Source organism: Monodelphis domestica, chromosome 1, assembly GCF_027887165.1.
Source record: "Monodelphis domestica isolate mMonDom1 chromosome 1, mMonDom1.pri, whole genome shotgun sequence".
NCBI lineage: Eukaryota > Metazoa > Chordata > Mammalia > Didelphimorphia > Didelphidae > Monodelphis > Monodelphis domestica.
Genome location: NC_077227.1, coordinates 691,977,024 through 691,996,399, shown reverse-complemented (window position 1 = coordinate 691,996,399; position 19,376 = coordinate 691,977,024). Strand labels below are relative to the sequence as shown.

At 36.8% G+C, this 19,376-nt stretch overlaps 1 long non-coding RNA gene across 1 annotated transcript in view; it reads right to left on the bottom strand.

Annotated features, from left to right (window-relative positions):
• Positions 1–1,055: 1,055 nt before the first annotated feature.
• LOC107650573 (uncharacterized) overlaps positions 1,056–19,376 on the bottom strand; it is a 56,575-nt gene continuing 38,254 nt past the window's right edge. The window contains exon 3 of the long non-coding RNA XR_008912328.1: positions 1,056–18,543. This is a non-coding gene — a long non-coding RNA (uncharacterized LOC107650573). The remainder of the gene's footprint in view (positions 18,544–19,376) is intronic.

The following is a 19,376-nucleotide window of genomic DNA, read 5'->3' as shown; positions in this document are numbered from 1 at the left end:
TTAGTTAGACCATAAAGGGTCACAATACACTTCAAAAAGGGAATGTCTACAATGAAAATATGACCTATTTTGGCAGTATCATTCTTGCTACTGCCATTAATGCATCACTTTGGAAAACAAAGGTTGCAGTGGAAAGAATTCTGGGCATGGAGTCAGGAAGCATCTTCCTAAATTTGGTCTCAGATATTTACTAGCTTATAACCCTAAGAAAGTCACTTAATCCTGTTTGCCTCAGTTTCCTCATCCATCTGATGAGCTGGAGAAGAAAATAGCAAACTACTCCAATATTTTTGCAGATAAATCCAAAAATGCAGTCATGAAAGGTTTGATACAGCTGAAATGATTGAATGACAAATTGAAAATAAGTGTTAGAGCCAGAAAAATCTGGGTTAAAATACACATCTGATATGATGCTTGCTATGTAACCTTGGTCAAATCCTATAACCTCTCAGGGCTTTGGTCAACTTTTTGTTTGTTTGTTTAATAAAACCCTTTTACCTTCCATCTTAGAATCAATACTAGGTATTAGTTCCAAGGCAGAAGAATGGTAAGGGCTAGGTAATCAGTGTTAAGTAACTTGCCATGGATCATCGAGCTAGCAAATATCCGAGGGGAGATTTAAACCAAGGACCTCCAATCTAGCTGCCCCCTAGCCAGATCTTTATAGGCAGCTAAATGGTACAGTGGATAGAATACTAGGTGAGAGTCAGGAAAATCTGAGTTTATATTCAGATACTTAGTGGATGGGTGTCTCAGGGCAAGTCACTTCCTTATCTGTAAAATGAGAATAATAGTAACACCTAGCTATTATTATAACCTTGTTGGGCAAGTCAAATGAGGTAATAATTATAAAGTATTTAGCACAGTGCCTGGCACATAAGCTAATATATAGTAGCTAACTTGATAATATATAATAATAATACTATTTCATAATTATTTATTATATTTTATACATTTATATTATACATTATATTTTATATTATATATAAATATTATATATTTTATAATGTTAGCTATTTTTTATTTAACACTACGGTTTGCAAAGAAAGATCCAATCTGCAGGAAAAGAGAAAAATTCTCTCTGAAAGGGGGCAGAAAAATGCCAATTGTGTGATAAATACAAAGAAAAATAGCTGAAGTGCATTGTTTCCCAAAAAGTAGTTTACATATGACTTTTAAAAGGATTTTTAAGTTAATTGATGGAAAATTGAATTAAAAAACTTTATTAATTGGTGTCATTTAGAACGAAATATGGATTTTTTAACCTAAGAGCCTCTACTTTCACGTAATGGTGACAGAAAAACCAGAAGCCAGGGAATTGGAAGGTAGAAGCTGACAAAAAAGGCTGTCTAGAGAAACATCAGAAGAAAGAAGATAGTATAGAAATCAATGGCTCTAAACCATAGACAGAAGCTGACCCTGGTTGGAAGCAACTGAGTAGAGACACAGCTTCTCTGCATTTGATGCAGGAAATTGATATAAATGGGGGACAACTGACTGGGAGTTGATTGAGGGGAAAAAAAAGGTATATTTTGTTGAACAGAGAAGAAGGAAAGGATAGATTGCCTTTCTTTCTATCCATTGTTTTTGTTCAGTAGTTTTAGTCTTGTCTGACTCTGCATGACCCCATTAGAAGTTTTCTTGACAAAGATACTAGAGTGGTTTGCCATTTTATTCTCCAGATAATTTGACAGAAGAGGAAACTAAGGCAAATAGGGTAAAGTGACTTGTCCAGGGTCACACAGCTAGTAAGAGACTGAGACCAAAGTTGAACTCAGGAAGATGGGCCTTTCTTTCTGTAGGTGTGGTACTCTATCCACTGCAACACACAGCTGACCCCTCTCTCTGTTACTACCTAAAACTCAAGTAAACTTGACTCTATTGTCTTTTATTGCCCTCTATGGCTTGAGAAAATGGAGTCTCTCAAAGCTCAGAGGATAGAACTGTATAGATTGTCATTTCCCCAGGCTTAAGGGAATTGTTTTTCACTATACCTAGTCAAGGAAGCCAACAAGGGAATCTCTGAAGATTCTGGGCTTAAAAATCTTTTCTTTACCCAAAGAGCTTAACCCTGCTTGAGTGGCCTGAGAGTATTAAAGAAACTGCTTCATCTAGCAATAGAGTGAGAAGCCCAGAAGAGAAGCAATTATAGTAGCTGACATATGTTGAAGTCTGTTTGCTAGATACCAAGTCTGCAGTTAGTACTTATAAGTATTTCCAGGCACATTTCCCTACTAAATTACCTTTCCCTACTTATATGTATATATAGTTTTTGTAAGTTTGTGCTGAGTCTCACTCATACTATACGCTTTGTGGAGAGATACCCAGATTTATTGGTGGAATGTTAGGATTACTTTTATTTTTTCTTTTGTTAATAAATTTTTCATGTTTAATAGTTAATAATATCATAGTAGTTGATTTATTTAAATAGGAAGCACACTGGTTGGGGCTCAGGAGTATTAATCTCTGTCTATTCCCCCAACATCAGGTTTACTCATAGCATTTGAGAATGAACTGTGATCTGTGAGAATGTCTGCTCTTCCAAAATGTGGGTTCTGAGGATTCTTTTCTCACTCCAGATACTTCCTTCTTTCTATTATGGTTGAATGGTGATTTGAGCCCAAGTCTCTATTTACTTCTCTGGTTGTACAACTTCCCTCTCTTTCTTCATCATCCTATGGAGGTTATCAGTAATACCCCATATATATTTCCTTTATATGTTTTTCCTTCTCCTTTGCATCTCCTTTCTTTGCCATCCGAAGCTGTCATTTGTTTTTCCTTGTTTGAAATATTTAGTTCTAACCTGAGATTTCAAAATAATGGGAAACTTTTGGCATAGAAATTCCTTTCACTAATACAGCAATTTTCCTGGAACACTGTGAGATTCGATGACTTGATCTTGGTCCCACAGTTAAATAATTCAAAGTTGAGAGTTGAACCTAGGTCTTCTTTTCTCCATGGCCATTTTTCTCTATATTTCCTCTCTCGATCACAAGATGGCAGATTGTTGGGGATTGTGTGTATGTGTGAATATTGTCCTACGTTCAAGTATGGAAAGGTGTTTGCTAAAGATCCTTGCCCTTGGGCAAATCCTCCGACATGTGTTTGTCAAGCTTCTTAGAGCATCTTCATAAACTTGGTCTCCTTATACTTTGGGTTACCTTGGAAACATTCTGGGGCCAGAAAAAGAGGAGGGAATGGAGTCTATATTTCAGCTCAAATGTAAAAGAGATGGGTTCAGATGGTCACAGCATTCTCTGAGGGTCCTTCTCTACCAGCCACACTGAACTGTGAGAGATCCAACAACTGGAACAATCGTAACGTCTTTTAAAACCTGAAGATGTCAGTGAGACCAAAGCTGGCGGAGGGAAGCAGTTTTGCTTTAGAAAGACTAACTAGAGTCTATGTGATTGACCAAGGAGACTAACATGGGTAACCCTCTCTTGAGCTATTTCTTCCAAATTTTAATTTCTTCTTCCAGTTGTATATATTTGTGTTGTGATTATACATATGACATCTCTATTCTTCTTTGATCCAGGGAAAGAAGGCCATTCTGCCCTGGAAAATGGATGGATTAGTGCTAAGAGAGAGCTCCTAGGCCTGGCCAAACATTTGTTGCTTGACCTTGAGAAGATAAATTATTTCTATCTAAGCCTCAGTTTTTTTCTCTATAAAATGAGATTTGTATTAGAGGATTTCTGAGAATACTTCAAGTTGTATTCTATTATGTTTCCACATATCCTACTAGGTTCTAAAGTCTATTCTAGCTCTCCTGCTCTATTTACTAACATTTTGTGTTCTAAGTTCCCCTCCAGTGGTAATGTTCTATACTCTAAAGTCTCTCCAATCTTACACATTTTATATTATAAAAGTTTCCATTCTCAAGTCTCTCCTTTCTCTAATCTCCATGACGGAGGCAAAAAGTATTGGGAACAGATCTAGAGCTACGAGTTCAAATCCTCTCACTCAGCTACTTGTCTGACTTTAAGGAAATTGTTTTCTCTTACCTGAGTTTAATTTGCTCATCTTGAAATGAGGGGCTTGGGTTAACAAGAGCAGAGATATATTTAATAAAAATTAATTTAAAAAATAATAGGACTCCAATAAAGTTCATGTGTGATTTTCTAAGTCAATCAATAGGTGACCTAAAAGGATCTTTGTGGCTAATGACCTTTGATGTGTCTCTTCAAATCTAAATCCTATTCACTTCTGAATTTCTTGTTAAGATTTTTGCCAGATCTACTCAAATCCTGATTCTAGAGAAGTGGGGAGCCTCAGCAATGGAGAATGACAATCATTTGTCTGCAGTAAATCTTCATGAAGAATCCAATTTCTTTACGTCTTGATGATTCTTATGTGGTCAAGGTCAAAGTTGACCTGGGCACTATTTTTGAAGAAAGAGCAAACTAAGAAAATGAAAAGAATCTAAATGAGAAGTAAGGCGGAATATTAAGAATAAAGATAATAGGAAGCCTTCATTATTTGTTATTGTTCAATCATTTCAGTCATAAAGGCACTAAAGTGGTTTGTCAATCCTTTCTCCAGTTCATTTTCCAAATGAGGAAGCTGAGTCCAACAGGGTCACATGGCTAGTAAGTGTCTGAGGTCAGATTTGAACTCATGAAGATGTACATCATGTTTTATTATCCACAGTGCTATCTAGCTGTCTTTGCATTCATATAGTGCTTTACAAGTAGTATCTTATTTTACCCTCACAACAACCATGAGAGCCAGACACTGTTATTATTCCCATTTTAAAGGTTAGGAATATGAGATTGACTGAGGTCAAGTGACTTGCCTAGAGTCACACAGCTAAGGATTTGGGTCAAGGTTTGAATTTAGAAGTGATTCCAGGTTCAGTGCTCTATCCATTGTGTTATCTTGTTGTCTCATGCTTAACCTTTATTCTTGGCACTAAATACAGTATAGCAAAAGGAATATAGACCTTCAATTCAGAATACAAATTACAGCATAAATACCATGCAACATAGTCAAATCATTTAAACTAAACTTAGCTATTGTTTCTTCATCTGTAAAATGGGTGTGCATATCTGTGCTTAATTCTCAGGAATGTATTGAGAGGAAAGCAATTTGGAAATCATAAATAACTGAATAAGTACAAGCTATTGTCATCATATGAACAATTAGCACATTATTTAAAGAGCCCCTTGAAGAGTAGAGTCCCCTTACCACCAGCATGCTTTCGAGCTTGGTCCTTTGAAGCTATCAACGAAGGGGCAACTTGCAGAGCTGAGTGCTACCGATGCCATCACCCACACCAAATATCTGCCACTGATGGATATGAATCCCAAGAGACCTGGGAATAGCAGTGTCTCTTCTATTGCTGGTCCTGCTTCGAAATGTGAGTTTTAAAGTGTTGTGGCCAGGGGAACTGCATCCCTCAAATTCCCTCCTAGGCAGGGGATTGGTCCTCATATAGACCAATCCTGCGTCTGGAAGTAGGGGGCGTGGCCCCCTTCCTAGCACGGGATTAGTGGAATTCAAGACCAGGAAGTAGGGGATGTGGTCCTTCCCCCAGCACGGGATTGGTGCATCCAAGAAGGAAGTAGTAGGGAGGGGCCCCTGGGGCACCCTGGGGGATGCAGTTCCCCCCCCCCAACATTTTAAAACCCACATTACCCAGCCCTTGAAGCTACCATCAAGTGGAACAACTTTCATAGAGGCTTTACACCACTATCACCATCCACCAACTATTGATTCCAACTTCCACTAATAACTCTAGAGTCACAGGAGTGGCAATGACTTCTAGGTCACTAGCCCTACTTCCAGCCTGGTCTAGAAACCAACATCCAAGAGCATAACCCCTATGAAGGGGGGCCCACAATTTCTTACACCCTCAAGAGTTTTCAATCAACTACTACCAATGAGTTGGATACCAGTCCCCCAAGCTAAAGTAGCCAGGCACCCTGAGGGAGAGAAAGGAAGTGGCATGTGCCAGATGTGTCAAAACACCTCCACCACCACCTCCCCTCAGAGACTGGTAGAGACCACCCATGCTCCCCGAACTTCCAAATTCCAGGAATATCAATGCCCTTATACTAAAGATTTCTTTTTCCGCTTGACCCTGGCATCCATCATTGAGGAGAATGGCTCCTGTGGAGAAGGAGCCTGAAATCCATGCTCCCAACTGTACCGACCGCCACTGATGGGCAGGCAAACCCAAGAGTTTGGGGGAAATGAACATCATCCAGATCCCTGGCCCTGATTTTAGCCTGTTTTTGGCAACCAAAGTACAAGGCAACAACCTCTATTACTACAGAGGATATCGCATCCTCCCAGTGCCTCAAGCTCACAATACAGTATTCATTCTTCACTTCTCCCTATTTTTCACCCTCAGCCCCATCCAATATGTCACCCAAGCTTTCTGATATATCCTGACCTCTCTGGCTCCCATTAAGTCTCAAGTCAAATCTCATGTTCTACAAAAAGCCTTTCCCAATCCCTCTTATTTCTAGTGCCTTTCCCCCTGTTAAATATTTGCTATTATTCATTTAGCTTACTTTGTATATATTTGCTTCCTCCACTGGATTTAAGGTCCTTGAGGGTAAGGACTATCTTTTGACTGTTTTTGTCTCCCTCCCACTTAGCACTGTGCCTGGCACGTAGTAGGTACTTAATAAATGTTCATTGATGAATTGCCACAGCCTACAGATTACTCTACAGGCACTACATGTTCCCCCCATCCCTTCAGCATCCACAGCTACTGAAAATCTGGAAGAAAACAAAGTTTTACTATCAAAATCCTTTGCAAAATTTTCAATATCAGAAGCAGAGAAGGTTTCATGAATAGATATGACTGCAAAAACTATATTACAATTTGCTTTTCTGCTACACTGTAAGGACTGTCTGTAGGACCTTTCCATCTACATTGCAGCTGAAACCCCTGCATATTCCCTTTCTTCCAATAAAAGGAGAACTTCTTGAGAGCAAGAATTATTTAATTTCTCTATGTGTATCCCCAGGCTTAATCAATGTTTTTTTTAAATCAATTCATTTTGCATTTCTCTTATTTAATCCTTTAGATAATTCCAAGAACCTCTACTTAGCCATCTATCCTGATTTGCATTGGTTAGTCATATACTATGACATAAATGGGGTGTGTTTACTCTTTTATTTTATTACATAAGAATTCTAATTCAGACATTCCTCGATTGACATTGACCTTTTCTCTACTCTGTCAATCTCAAGGAGGTTAAACTTATAAGGGTAGCTGCTGGCTGCATTTGTTTTATTGTGATGACAAAGGCCAAGACACAAGGATGATAGCTGTCAGGTGAATTAACTTTGTTTTCTCAGGTGCTGAGCTCTAGGGCTGCATTGTTTACAGTGCCTGAATGGAAGACAGTACATGATTGATTCCATCCCATCTCAGAGTCCCAACTCTTCCTGTTTCCCATAGGAGTACTTTTAGATTTTTCTTCCATCATCAGCTTCCAACTTCCCAGTGGCCTCAAAGCTTTTCCAGTGAAGAAAAGGCCTGGCATTCCTACTAAACTAGAAATATTTTCAGTTCAGGACCAGTGGTTAAATGTGTGTCTGTTGTCAGAGATCCAGACTTTCTTAGCACCGGAAAGCTCATCCCCAAAGACTATATTGTTTTGACCATGCTAATCCATAAAGACTGTCAACTGAGTTTGTATGAAAAGGAAATATATCCATGGAAAAAAGAAGGGCTAGTCACATAAGAAATAACAAGTGAACAGTATTTATGTCCCACTGGCATCTGAACTTGGCAGTTAGGTGATCCAGTGGATAGAAATATAGATTTGAAATTAGGAGGAACTCATCTTCCTAAGTTCAAATCCAGCCTTGTACACTTATTAGTTGTGTGACTCTGAGCAAGTCACTTGATCCTATTGCCTCAGTTATTCATTTGAAAATTGTGCTGGAGAAAGAGATGGCAAGCCGCTCCAATGTCTTTGTCCAGAAAATGCTGAATAGGGTCACAACGAGTCAGACATGACAGAAAAAAAATGACTTAATAAGAAGTAACTGTATAATATCAGAAGAAAGTAAGACAGGCATGCTACCATATTTGGTCAACACTCTGGGCTGAACTTATAGGACAGCATAGACAAGGTGCATCCAGGATGGGCAGAGATCAGAATGGGCTGAGATCTACATCATTGGAAGGGAAAAAATCACATTTATAAGGGCATAGATTCATTTAGGTATTTACTGAGGTAGGGTATTCATTAAATCTGTCTGATGAGATGGATATATGTGTGTGTGGGGGGATTGAGAGGTTAGGGGTCAATACTGGTAAATAGAGTGTCCACACCATCTTTCCACTTTTGGAAGTACTAGAGCATGCAAAGCTTATTGGTCCTTGCTGATCTATAACTCACACATTAAAATAAACTAGATTGCAAGAAGATCCTTCTGACTGGTGTCAGCAAAAGGTCTATAGTAGTGACCCCTGGGGTGACATGAGACTGGGTTAAGACACTCCTTCAAAGTCAGGAAGAATCAAACAGATCACTGCTGAGGAGAGCTGAACATTAGCTTGTCTTCCTGAATTGAATGCCATAGAGACAAATGCTTATTAGAAAACTGGAACTTGTTATCTCTTGACAAAAATCCATCAATCCAATATGCTGTTTCTGGATGCAGGAAGATGGCTTTCTGGGGAGAGACAAATCCAATTTTTAATAAAACAGTGTCTTAATGTTTGATCTAAAATTCAGGGCCAACTAAGATGTTTATATTCCAGTGGACTTATTTCATTATTTGGCTTCATTTATATGTAATTCTCTTCTTCTCTCTTGGCATTTGAAGATAAAAAGTGAAGTTGAATTTTCAAGCCTTATATTGGATTAAAAGAGATGCACAATAATGAAGTGAATATACATAAATCTGAGGAAAGTGTGCCAAGAATTAGAAAATTACGTTCATAATCATCCTAAACTTGGCCTTCCTCTTGGCTCCCCATTTCTTACAATAACATATACTTTCCATCTTTTCAGTGTTTGTAGTTCAAAATCCTACAGTTAATTTAGACTTTTCCTTCACCCTCCCATTTATCATTGATAAGTGGTCACATCTTTAGGAATGTTGATTTTACTTCCAAAATATTTCCCATTACTTCCCTTAATATACTCCATGCTCTAATCAGAGCAGATGTATTTTCATCCCCCAGACACATTCATTTTTCTTTTGCTTTTGAGCCTTTGTTCAGGCTATAACCTCTGCTTAGATTTGGATTTCAAGTCCTTTTTCCTATGTGCATCTACTGGTCTAAATTCTACCCATTCATTAAAGCCCACCTTGCTTTACTACCTGCCTCATTAGGAAGTTTTCCATGATACTCTCTCCCCCTCTACTAAAGGAAGAAGTGTTCTCTTCATCCTTTGATGCTCCATGAAATTTGATTTGTCCTCATTCATTTCCAAATTTTTCTTGGCATTATAATGTTTTTATATCTCTTCTTACTCGGTTATAAATTCCATAGAGGAAGGCTCTTTGTCTTATTGCTCTTTGTATTTATACTTTTAAAACAACATTGTACATACTTAATAAATGCTTCTTGATGGATGACTAATTGAGTATTAATACCCATTGGGTTTATTCTGCTTAGAATTTTAGGAGAATCAGAAAGTACATATTGATTTGAGTCATGGGGTATTAGAACTGGAAGTGAACTCACTGTATAGAATGTTATAATGCTTTGCTGTTATCGTTGTTCAGTTGTTTCAGTCATAACTGAGTTCAAGGTTTTCTCTGCAAAGATACTGGAATGGTTTGCCATTTCCTTCTCCAGCTCATTTACAGATGAGGAAACTGAGGCAAACATAGTGAAGTGACTTACCCAGGGGCACACAGATAATTCATGTCTGAGGTCAGATTTGAACACAAGAAGATATCTTCCTGACTCTAGACCCAGGACTTTATCTACTGTATCATCTACTTGTCTCCATTTTAAGTATAGAAGACAGCACTGGAAGGGTGAAATGGACATTGGAATACAAAATTCCATTATTGGGAGTGCTAGCACCTTCATTTTACCAATATCTTCCATACTCATGACCCATTTTCTACTATACTTTGTTAAGTTAAACATGACTTCAACTAAAAATTCACAAGATCATTGTCCTTGGTAATTCTTGAGTTATGTTATTGAATAAACTCTTCCTTCTCTCTAGGTTAGCAGGAAGTTGACTCTTGATTGTGATCCAAGTGGTCAGGGAGAGTTAGCAGTTAAAGGGAGACAATGGGCTGTGGTATGAAGTCTACTGGCCTTGGCTGAAGTTGTATTCAAACTTAGTTCAGCCTTGGTCATTCCCTAGTTATATAACCTTGATTGATTAATGTCTTCTTCATGAAGATTCATCTCCAGAAAACCCTCTTAAATTAGGAAGTTTTGGTCCCCTCATTTGTAATATATAAGAGTAAAACTTTTTAAATCTCTCTTCCAACTCTTCAATTCTTTTTTCTATATCTGAATGCCCAGTTTTATGGCCTCTCCCAAGACTGACTGTATTTGAAGGTCTTTTCCAGGTCTACGATTCTATACAACACTTAATGACTGCAATGTTCTTTCTTATTTCGAGAGATCCTAACATTTGCTCTGACTATTATATGAGTCCCATAACAATGAGATAGGAATTGTGAAACTGTTTCATGAGTTACATACTGAGCTGTTCAGCTGGAAGGCCATGTTCACAGGATTGCTTCGATGTTTGGAGACCTGGTTGGAGATGGGATGACAGAGTCATGAATACACATTTTTGTGCCTAACAAGTTTGTGGATCTGTAGGTTCTACATGAAGACAGAGCAGATGTTCTTTTGTGAAATGTGGCAGCCAGTATAATCAGGTGCATGGCAGCGGGGAGGACCAAAGCATTACAAAGTTGGTGCCATGTTGAAAAATAATCAAGGAAATTTTATTACACTGGGTAATGTCTAGCTAATTTCATTGGAAAACAAATGGTGATATTTAAGTTCTGTACGTGTGCTGTGTTCTCAGAATTTGTACATATTTTGATGTTTCCTTCTGCATGTTGTCCATTAGGGAAATATAACTCTTCTAAAAGCATTGCTTTCACACTGAACATTTTTCATTAGAGCAAATTTGTTTTTGAAATTGACTGTAAATTATATTGCAGTTTTGAAAGAACTTTCTGATTTAAAATATAGAATTTTGTATGCCTGAGTGGGTTTATATATCAGGTAAATTACCTGTGATTATATATATGCATTTATACATATATATATATATATATATATATGAATGGAATCACAAAATATCAAGGGCACATTGTATTGACCACAATACTCTAAATGAGGTTGACAAAGGCAGAGTACAGAGAGGTTAACACTTCTTTATGCCTAGAATTTATATCACCATTAATTTGGCCCAAGGCTATGTTAGTATATATATTTTTTTGGGGGGGGGGATGATCACATAACACTATTGACTTATATTGTGCTTTTAGGCACTCAAAACTCCTAGATCTTTTTCCAGGCAAACTGCTTTCTAAACATAGAGCTCCCATTTTGTACTTAGGAAGTTAAATTTTGAACAAAAGCATAAGCTTTTATATCTAATGAACTCTTTATTTCATCTAATTAGATTCAGCCCAAAGCTGTAGCCCATCAAAATCATTTTGGTTCTTGATTCTGTAATCCATTGTGTTAGCTATCCCTCTCAGCTTTGTGTCATCTGCAAATTTGATGAGCCTGCCATCTCTGCCTTTATTCAAGTCATTGATAAAAACATTGAAGAACACAGGGCCAAACTCAGATGCCTGGGGGCATGCCACTGGAATACTTGCCATGTTGACATTGAACCATTAATTATTGCTCTTTGAATCTGGCCATCCAATCAAATCTAAATCCTAATTCTTGATTAATCCATATCATTCCATCTTCTCTATAACATGAAATATCTTCTCAAACCCTTTGCTAAAATCAATTTTTGTTATAATTACAGCATTTTCTAATCTACCAATTTAGTAGCCCTATCAAATAACAAAGCAAGAAGAAGACTTGAGTGGAGAAAGAATGATAATAATAATAATAGTAATAAATAATATTTTACAACCATGTAGAGCTTTCTGTTTATAGTAGTGCTTTCATATTGATCGTGTCAACAAGGAAAGAAACAGTGTAAGAACTAGTAAATAGCCAAGGAAATAATATCGAATGATGCAGTAATTATTTTTACAAGCCTCCCCCAAAAGCAGACCAACTGAATTTTCACACTTACTTCTTTGCTTTAATTGTCTATTTGTCTCAAAATGAAAGCTAATTACAAGATTATTTTCATATGCTTTAATCACACTACAGCTAACTGTTGGAAAATTTGCAATTAATTGATGCAACAGTTGACATAAGAATGTGAGGGTTTTTTTATTTTTTTGGTAACATCAGTATTTGAATACATAGAGCACAGCAATTAGTCCTTCATTAGTTCTGAGCTATTCTGGATGCTTTGAAATACTTGTGTGTTTAATGTTTAATCATCAAGGAAATATATCTGGGATGGTGGCTAACTTCAGAGTCATAAATTAAGCATGTTCCTTGGGGGCAGTGAGTTCAGATTAATGGGAGTCTGGCCTCAGGCTGCTTCCTGGATCCCAGATCCTCTATGAGAAATAGGACTTTTCCTTGAAGAAGATGCTGTTGTCTCATTCTTCAGTGACTTAACAGCTCTAATGAGGCCTCCAATTGCTAGAGGGAAGCCACTGGCTCTGTCTACTTTTCTCCCTAGGCTACTGGCTCCCTTATCCCACCTGCTCATTGTGAAATAAGGAGGTGAAGATGAGATCCAAGGCTCATCTGTAAAATGAAGCAACTGACTAGATGCCATTTCTACTGCCTCGCACTGGCACTGACATTCTCTAGTCTTAGGGGACTTCTGAGTGTCTCTGAAGCAATATTGGATCTTTAGAATCACAGAACATAGGCAATCAAAATAACAAGTGATTTTAGAATACAGAATGTTAGGTCGTAGAATTATACCAAATCACAGAATCTTAGAGTTGAAAGAGACTCAGAGATCATCCCACAATAGGTGTATAAACACAGGAATTTTCACCTAAAGCACTCTATCTAACATGTGGTCATTGAGACTCCATTTAGAAACCACCAGTAAAATGGCATATTTCTCCTCCCCTGAGATAACATCCGTGTTGGGATAACTCTTCATTGGAGTATTGGACTTGGAAGGGACATTGAGAGCATATACACCAACACTCTTATTTTATGGGGAAGAAATTAGACACAGAGAGAGATCTCAAGGTACATAAGACCAAGTTTATAAGTCACACCTAAATATATAGCTTTCTTCTTTCTTTTTATTCTATTGATTATGATGAATAAATAGACATATCTATAGAGTCTTTTAAGCACTAGGAGCAACAAACAAACAAACAAAAATCCTGTATTTGTGTAAGTCCCCTACTAGGATTAACCATTCTAAATGTTGTGAACAGAATGGCTACAGTAGTTAAAAGTAGATCTTTTCATTTATTTAAAGTTTTTAAGGTTGAGTTGATATGTTGACAAAATTTTATAATACCTTAATTTCCAAATCCCTCCTCATTCCAGTTTAGTGAAAATTATTTTTCAGTAACTCACAAAATAGAGAGGAGGGATAGTAGTTTTATAAAACTAAAGAATACACCTATTAAATTTGACTGTAATTTTTCATGCCTATAGTCCCCTTCCTCTATAAAAAATGAGGAGAGATGTATTTTTCATCTCTTTTTCATGCCATAATTATACTATATTTAATTTTGTTGTTATTATACTTTCCATTTTCTGTTGGCATTGTTTATTGTCTTGGAAAGAAATGTTCATGGTTTGAGGGACTCAAGTAAGTTTAGGGGAGTTAAAGAATCTTAGGGGTTGACCATTGACAGCCATCTACTTTTTCTTTCTATAGAATAAAATATTGTCCAAGTAGTACCTATTCTCATGGAACTTGGAGTGCTGCATGTTCTATAATTAGCTGAATGTATTGGTGCTTTCCAAAATCTTTGCTTGGATTTTTTTTTAAGCCTATATCTCTTGCTAGAAATGTGAATTTCTTCAAGTCAAATATACACATGGAGGTAAGATTTCATCTGTGAGTAAAAATATCATCAGCTGTATCTGTCAGGGGCTGGTTTGATCTATGGAAAAGAGGAGTAACACTTGTCACAGAGGCACCAAAATATAAAGGTTTTGACTGCGGCTGCTTTTGGAGGGAGGGAGTTGGAGTCATGTTGAGTTTTGTTCGAAAATGTTGGCAAAAATGATCCTGTCATATAGTGAGGTGTTGAGAGAGCAGAGAACGGGACGCTGCGCTCAGAGAAAATGAAGATAGCTTGGTTGGAAGGGTTGTAGCTTTATCTTCAAAATAAGACAGCACAAAGGGATGGCCAGGTGGCTAAATGGATAGAACCAGGCCTAGAAATGGGAGATCCTGGTTTCAATTCTGTCCTCAGCCACTTCCTTGCCATGGGACCCTGTACAAGTCACTAAACTCCTATTGACCAGCCCTTTCCATTCTTCTGCCTTAGAAACAATACAGATGGAAGGTAAAAAGTTTTTAAAAAATGAGATACTGTATCATTCCTTCCTCCCCTAGCAAAGTCTCTGATTTGCCACTGGACTGGAAACAAACAGCTCTGTGTTACTATATGATTTTGGGCCAGTCATATCTACTCTTTAGGGTTTAATTTTATCATCTGAAAAATGGGAGGGTATTCAATTTAAGAAATCAACAACCATCTATTAAATATCTATCCTGGGTTGACCACCAATCCCCTTCCATTTGTTATCAAAATAGCTAGCCTTTGTAGAATTCTTTAAGATTTACTGAGTACTTTACAAATAATTCTTTCATTTTATCATAATCACCACCATTACCACTATCACCAGCATCATCATCAACATTTATATAAGCACTTACTATGTGCCAAGCACCATGCTAAGCACTTTACAAATATTATCACATATGATCAACAATCCTGGGTGGGGGATGCTATTATGTCCATTATATAGATGAGGAAACTGAGGTAGAGAGAGGTTTAATGATTTGCCCAGGTCATATAGCTAACAAATGTCTGAGGCAGAACTTTAACTCAATTCTTCATGGCTCCAAATCTAGTAAATTATTTGCTTAGCTATAGAACATTTTATGTTCTATGTTCAATCATTCTATATTGTAACGGTCCTTGAAAAACTATCATTATATGATTCATTATAAAGAATCATGTCCCTATATGGCATTGATCATATACTCTTTGGGCTACTAGGTAGGACCTTTCAAGCTTGCTGATGCTTTTGGTTTCTATAACTTCTCTTCCTCCCTCTTCCTCTTTGAAATGATGTGGCCAAAGTCTGGGGAGCAGAATACAGTTTATATATAATCATCCTGGATTTTTTACAACAATCTTTTAAATTGTTTTTTTGACATTCCTTTTGAGCTGTCAGATTTTCATCTCTGTGTGTCTAATACCACTAGAGAAAACTCTTGGAGAATTATTAGGACTAAAAATCAACCCATATCTACTTTTCACTTTCCCTCCATATACCTCAATCTCCTTTTCTGTTAAATGAAAGAGTTAGACAAGATTAATTCTATGTTCTTTCTAGGACTACCAGTCAATAATAAGGTACTCAGGGCTATTTCTCTACCCAATACTGTGTAGCTTAGAGACAAAGAAATAGAACTAACATAAATGGAATGACTTGGGAGTTTATAGTATTAGACAGACTTGATGGTCAGTCTGCTTGATTTTATTTTAATTCTATAGAATCCCAGAGAAAGGACAGACTCAGTAAGGGTAAAATAATTAAGATGCAGATACAGGATATCGGAAACATAATGGCAATACCTGTTGAACCAATTGGTTGAAATGTGATTCATTCTGCTTCATTGTTCTTATTTTTTTCTCCCCTCATTCTTCTCTCCTTAACTTCTCTCTCTGCTACTGGCCCACTGTGCCATCCTCTACTCCCTCAAAGACAAAAGATAAGGAATCAAAGAATCTAGCTTCAAAGATTGGCATAACTACTTTGCCTACTACCTGTGTGAATTTGAGCAAGTTACATAATTTTTTCTGAGATTCAAACCCGTCATCTGTAAATGAAGGGTATCAGACTTCTTGGTCTCAAAGATTTCTTCCAATTTAGGCCTCATAATTCCTATGATCCCTTGTCTATCTCCCCTTAGAGATAGAAACTGAGCAGGCATGTTTTCTATACATTTTATTCAAGTGCTGCTGTAGTTAGAATTTTTGACATGAAATCTCAAATCTCATGCAATAAACATGTTCGATTTATGACCCTCAATTAGCCACTTCACCTGCCTATGACTTGCTTTCAAATATTAAATATAGATATAATAAAACCTATGGGCAGCTTGGTGGCACAATGGATAGAAAGTCAGTCCTGGAGTTAGGAAGACCTGTGTTTAAATCCAGCCTCACACACTTACTAACTTTATAGCCCCAGAGAAGGCACTTAACTTTGTTTGCCTCAGTTTCCAGATCAGAAAAATGAGCTGGAGCAGGAAAAGGAAGACCCCTCTATCATCTTTGCCAAGAAAATCTCTAAAGAGCTCGCGAAGAGACAGACATGTCTGAAAATGACTGAACAATAATAAAACCTACTTCATAACATTATTGGTAGATCAAATGAGACCTGCCAGTGTGGATCTAAGTAGGGTAGTCCACTAAAACAATAGGAAGAGAAAGATTTAGAAGGCTACACCATACAAGGCAACAACAAAAGTATCACGATGAAAACCAACCTTTCTTTATGCTGTCCAACCATATTTGCAGTAATTCTAATGGCAACAAGATAACAGGATATTGTTTATTTCAACTTTGTTTTAGATCATACTGGTTGTGAGTTATAAATTAGAATGAAATGAAACATGGATAGTCCATATAACAGTTTACAAATGGAAATTTACTTAGCCATAGAAAGGAAAAGGCATTTCCAGCAGTAAAAGAGTATTGCCTTGATTCAGTGAAGCAGAGATTTCCTGTATTAGTCATGCTACAGGTCTGTTGGTCAAAGACCAGGAGACTATTTGTGACCTGACTTTTGTATCTAAAGCCCAAGGAAGATACATCATGTCAGTCTTTAAATATCTGAGTCAATTGAGTCTTTAAAAAAGTTTCCATACTTTTCAAAGAAAACTACTTGCCCAGTTCATGACTCTGAGTATATATTCCTACTACCAAAATGTTGTCCTCGGTTGGTTTTGATTCCTTCTGCATCTCTATATTTGAAACCTTTCCAATCACATAGTTTACAAATGATGGTTATTTAATATCATGACATCTTTAAATATCATTCGTAAACTCATATAGATTAATAATGCTCTTGTTTAGTTATTTCAGAATGTCTGACTCTTCATGACCCCATTTGGAAGATTTTTGGTAGAGGTGCTAGAGTGGTTTGTCATTTCCTTCTCTAGCTTGTTTGACAGAAGAAGAAACTGAGATAAATAGGATGAAGTGACTTGCTCAGGCATACACAGCTAGTGAGGCTGTGTATGCCTGAGCAATAATAAAATAAAAATCTGAGGCTGGATTTGAACTCAGGTCTTCCTCACTGCAGGACTGACATTCTATCCATCTGTTTTTCTCAATCATGTTGCCTAGATTGATATAAAGTTCATGGAATTGTGGGTAACAATTTTGCTTGAAATAATGCTCTGGCTCTACAGACTCTAAATTATTATTTCATTCATCACATTTCTTGCTATGAATAATATGGGACTTATTACCTCTCAGACTTTATATTCCATTAAGCAGATAGTTTATTTACTGTCTTTTTAAGGACATTTTGTGGACCATGTGTTTGCTACGAGATTAGTTGTCTATTAGTTTATGAAAGATAAAAAATGTCCAGGGTATAGATCTGGCTACTAAGTTGATTCAGCTAGATATTCAGCTCAATTTTTGTAATCAGGTGATGTGTTACACAATTTATAACATATCACTACATAACTGATATTGGCCATATTTTTGACTCTTGTTTTCTAGAATTTACAATGGCAATGATCAGATCTAAAATTATCAACACAGTGTCTGCAAACAACACACATAGTTAGCTACTTTTTGATATATTGTTCCAATAAATTAGGGTGCTACCCTACCCTAAAGGGCCTTTTGTTTCCAGTCATGGATCTTCTCTATTTCATAGGCTCCATATAAAGATAAGCCAGTTTCAGTTACATTTTAAAAACTGAGCAATATTTAGCTATCTGTTGTTGACCTTTATCATTCCTGACTCACCTTCTATACAATGTCCCCTGACTATGGTTGACTCTAGGCTCTCTTCTCTTATTGAAGTAGTATTGTTTTAGCTGATGATGATGTTGCTGGAGATGAACAATGGTAATGTTGAGACACATGTGTCTGTGGACTGGTACAATCCCCTCATATTCCTTTTCACTTCTTTCCCCCGAAACATAGAACAATAACTTCAAACAGAGGTTTCTTTTTCACACATTTCTAAGGGTTCTGTCCAGAGGAATCCAAAGAATATAGTCCACTCTCACTGTTGTTTTTATGCTAAGGGGAAAAAGGACATTGTATTAGATGGTTCATTTGGAGAAAAGTAAACAAATATAATTATCTAATTAAATCTTCTTTGGGAGAAGAGTATTTGGTTAAGTTAAGATGTTGACTGAATTTAGTAGGATAATTGTAACATGATTAACTATACTTTCAGAAAAAAATATTATATCTACCTCATATAAACTGGAATGTTTACTCTATTTGATATTTATTTTGTACCTACTATATGGAAATTATTTCATTAGATGGTGGTGATACAGGGACAAAACAGTTCTTGCATTTAGTGAGTTTATGTACAACTGGAGGAATGTACCTTATATTTGATCAAGCTAGAACAAAGCCCATACAAAACAATATGCTGTAATTGCAAAGAGAAAGAGAGAGTTAATACATGGGGGCATTAAAAAGGGGGTTATAGGGAATTTAGGTGGACCAGTAGATAGAGAGACTATTCTGAAGTTGGAAGGTCCTGGGTTCAAATTTGATTTAGTCACTTTCTAGCTGTGTGATTCTGAAAAAAAGTCATTTAACACTAATTGCCTAGTGTAAAAGGGAATTCTTTGATCCCTTTGAGTTTACATTTATAAAAGGGAATCCTTTATATGTTTTGTCTATTTTGAGTTAACACTTTGGTTAATAATAACTTAAGCACCCTTACTTAGTACCTCCTTAGATTGTGAAGACAGGATTAACTTTCCTTTGTCTACTTTTGAATTAAATCAACAAAAGCTTGAACACCCTACTTAGCAAGAATTGAGAAGCTAGCAAGGTACATAGAAAATTCACACCCTTAGCTTTGAATGCTTTTGATGAGAACTTAAACTTCA